The 4,218-nt window shown below is 27.7% G+C and overlaps 1 non-coding gene across 1 annotated transcript; it reads right to left on the bottom strand.

Annotated features, from left to right (window-relative positions):
- Window positions 1–3,627: 3,627 nt before the first annotated feature.
- On the bottom strand, window positions 3,628–3,700 carry TRNAE-CUC (transfer RNA glutamic acid (anticodon CUC)). The gene has a single exon. It is a non-coding gene; the product is annotated as a tRNA-Glu (tRNA).
- Window positions 3,701–4,218: the final 518 nt, after the last annotated feature.

The raw sequence follows: 4,218 nt of genomic DNA, 5'->3' as shown, positions 1-4,218 counted from the left end.
TCTTCAGCTAACAGATTCATTGTTCTCATTTCTCATAATAACCAAGTGTTCTCACTTGAGTCGTCCCCATATATATATATGGGGACGACTCAAGTGAGAACACTTGTTTATTATGAGAAATGAGAACAGTGAATCACGACCATTAAATTTTGATTTTGTTGATTTTAATGGACTGGATTGGTTTCTCTTTCTATGTTGATTTAAAATAAATACTAAGGATCATAGAAAGAGAAACCAATCCAGTCCATTGAAATCAACAAAATTAAAATTAAATGATCGTGATTCATTGTTCTCATTTCTCATAATAACCAAGTGTTCTCACTTGAGTCGTCCCCTATATATATATCAAGTGAGAGGAGATTTTATCATGAGAGATGAGAGGATCAATTGACAACCATTAGATTAATATTAATGAATAAGATTAAATTGTCATTAAAGATATCTCTTTGATTTTTCTCTCTTAAAATAATTGGTTTACCATTATTGTTAGCCTGGAAATAATATACGTATTTTTTGCTGCCCCATTCCAATATTTCCATCTTTATTTTACTTCTTTGTTACTCCTCCGTCCCAAATTATAAGAGGAATTCAATTTTTAAATTCATTGAATAATTAATGTATCTGGTTTATATATAGACCAGATACACTAATTATTCAATGAATCTAAAAACTGAATTTCTGTTATAATTTGGGACAGAGGGAGTATTGTTTTGGTGAATTTGAATTTTATATTTTTTTCTGCTCCTTTTTTAATACATGAATCATTTTGACAAAAATGAATTTATCTCTATTAATAATTGGTCTACTCAAAATAAAATAAAACAAGTATTATTTTTGTATTAACCATTTCAATTATCTCCATTAATTTTATTTTCTAAATTGAAACTATTTCGTGACTTTTTATGTCTCTCCATCTTTCATTATCAACTATATCCAAATCACTTATCTACTTAGTCATACACCATTTTTCAATAAATAAAATAGAGACTGTTTCGTTCCAAATATAAAAACGCAAATGATTTTGATTAAAATTCCATATCCATATTGATTCAGATGTTAAGCATTTTAGAAACGTTGTGCCAAATTTCATTATTTTTCCAAATCAATTCCACTTGTGCCAAAATGATTCATGTATTGAAAAAGGAGCAGCAAAAAAATATAAAGTCTGAAAAAACTTATTCTTTCATATTTACAAATAACTCAATTTTTCATTTTTTTTCAAAAAACATAATTTTGGAAAAAGCTGATTTTTTCGTATTTAAATATTTAAGTAAAAATAATTTATTGAATCATAAAAATATTACATATAATATATTTTTCCGGAATTTTTTTTTATTTTCCAAGAAAAATTTTTTTTTAGATTTTTTTAATTTTCTGGAAAATAAATATTTTTTAAATATTTTTTTGTGCTAAATTATTATTTTTGGTTTTAGAAAAAAACAAATATTTTCGAATCAGTTTATAAAACGAAACTGGTTCTAAACCGGTTTTAAACTGAAATTGAATTGTTTAAATTAAATGGTTCAGTTCATTAACCATTTAAGTGGTTCAGTTTTTTAATGGTACAATGTAATTCAGTTCTAGTATACAATTCAGTTAACTATATTTTTGAACACCCCTAATCTATATTGATTAATAACTTGTTCATACACAATGATCAAAGGAAAAACATACAAAATGAAAGGAAGGTTACATCTTGTCTTGACACCAAATTAGTTTAGCTATCCATTGACATGATAGCTTTCACAAGAAGGAAGAGGTGAAGATGATCAAGCATCAAAGTGATCTCTCGACTATTGATGCTCCGGATCTTAGATTCTATTATGCTACAGTGGTATATTGCTCTCTTCAGCTCTCAAAAGTGTCTCTCCTTAAAAATATCTTATGATCTATTTATAGAGAAGTTAAATATCGCAGAGCGTGCTACATGCACTATCATTAAATGATCAAACCGCCCTTAAGCGCGCGTCGCACCCTCCTTTCCGCGCTAAGCGCGCTACCTTCTACCAAAGGCCTTGAAAATGTCCCAAACCGCGCTAATTACGCCGCAAGCACGCACCGCATCCCTTAAAGCTTGTTGAAACTTTAACATTAATTCTTGAAATTCCTCTTTTCTCTCCATGCTCCAAGTTCCAACCTAAAACGCAAACCCACAATAAAAATCACCTATAAAATAGATTAATAGGAAATATAACTTGATTAAATAAAATTCAAATATATATATATATATATATATATATATATATATATATATATATATATATATATCAAAACAAAAGAAATAATATGAAAACGCTATAAAACGAATTGAAAGGTACCAAAAACTATACTACATATTAATACAATTTGGTACCTAACAATAGTTGTTTGAATAATTCATAGGATTTGTTCACGTAGAGAGGTGGGAAACTTTGTATGTCTCTTTCTTTAAGAAATTAGAGAGATTCCTCTCTCATTCAATAAATGAGAAATTTATATAAGCTTCTTTGGTCTAGGTTTGAGAGACAAGGAATGGCTTGTCATAACTTCACGATTAAGGAACTTGGTCATTAGAGGACTTGGTCTTCCAGAATCCTAGTGAAAGTGGTTTTTTTCCATTTGATTGATCATAAATTAGTTGGCAATTGGAACATATCATTGTCCACATTCAGTGCCTGGGTGGAACTAATTAGGAGGATCCAACTCTAATTAGGAAACTAAATATCCATCCCGGGAAAGTGTCGCCTAACGTCTAGCATTATAAGGCAAAGCTTTAGGCGACCAAAGGTCTTACCCGTATACTCATCTAGTCTAGTGTATTTGAATTTTCCTTCGTCTTCTCAAATTATTCCTCTTTAAGACCTAATAAAATTATACTGGTACACAGTTCCTCAAACACGATGGCTTGAAAATGACAAAGTCATTCATTTGATCATTTAGTGCATTCAAAAGTGTGTGTTTGTCTTTGAAGATATTTTTTAATCTTATTTTCATTTCATAATTTCCCTATCTCGGTGATATTTCGTTTTACTCATATTATTTTAAATTGGGACATGGAAGAAGAAATTAAAAAAACAAAAAAGATGGTAAAACATAGCCGATATTGAAACATTATTACTAAATTTTTTTTTATAAATTATATATTGATCAAATATTTGTTATATGTTAATTATTAAAAATACGATCTTTTATTGGCTAATGAATTTTAGAAAACATATATTTGTCATAAATATATAATAAAAACTAAAATCGAGTAAATCAGACTATGTCGATTTTTATTAGTTTAGTTCGATTTTAGAACCAAACCAAAAATACTCAATTTTATTTCAGTTTGATTTAGTTTGAATTATCGATTTAATTGATTTTTTTATCCGCTTAATTGATTTTTTTTTAATCTCTTTTATAAAGAATTTTATTTTATTATTAAAAAAACATATAAGATCGATAAATGCAATATGTTTTTTAATTTTTAAATGAAAACAAGGTGCATGTCAATGTTTTGCTAAAACCATAGATAAAAAGACTTCAAAAGTATAGATAAAAAGACTTCAAAAGTCATTAAAGAATGAAGCCAAATACATTGAAAACGTAAAGTTAAAGGCATATTTGGTTCTCTTTTTACCAAATATTAAAAATTACAAAAATTAATTCCGTTGCCGGGACTTGAACCCGGGTCTCTCAGGTGAGAGCCGAGTATCCTGACCAACTAGACTACAACGGATTCGTTGCTTTTTCAATGAACATAACAATTAAAAACAAAGTACGCTTCAAACTGTTTCGTTTTTTTAGTACATAAAACGCTACAAACTTTACATGGTCTCAAAATGTATGATCATTTTGTTGTTGTGACAATTTAATTTGTCAAATATTTTTTTAATTAAATGGTCATTATGTATATGGGTGGTTTAATCCATTAATAATATTTTTCATGGTAGCGAGAATTTGTGTTGTATGTGATTTTGAATTTTAGTTGTCGTCTCCTCTTTACGATGGATAGAAATTTATGAAATTTTATAAAATTGATTTATAAGTTTAGTAGGCAAATTATATATAAAATTGTCTCTCTTTGAAAGTAAATAAAATAAGAGAACGGAAAATAAATATAAAAAATATAGTAAAAACAATATGTCACACATGTTGATGTTAAGGATTTATTACTAGAAGTAAAAGTTTGCTGAAATTAATAAATCATTTTAATAATTTACTAACGTTTATTTTAAATTTTGAAATAAATGACAT

This window comes from Vicia villosa, linkage group LG1 (genome assembly GCF_029867415.1).
Source record: "Vicia villosa cultivar HV-30 ecotype Madison, WI linkage group LG1, Vvil1.0, whole genome shotgun sequence".
Classification (NCBI taxonomy): Eukaryota; Viridiplantae; Streptophyta; class Magnoliopsida; order Fabales; family Fabaceae; genus Vicia; species Vicia villosa.
The sequence above is the reverse complement of the archived record's forward strand: the minus strand, read 5'-3'. Positions and strand labels throughout refer to the sequence as shown.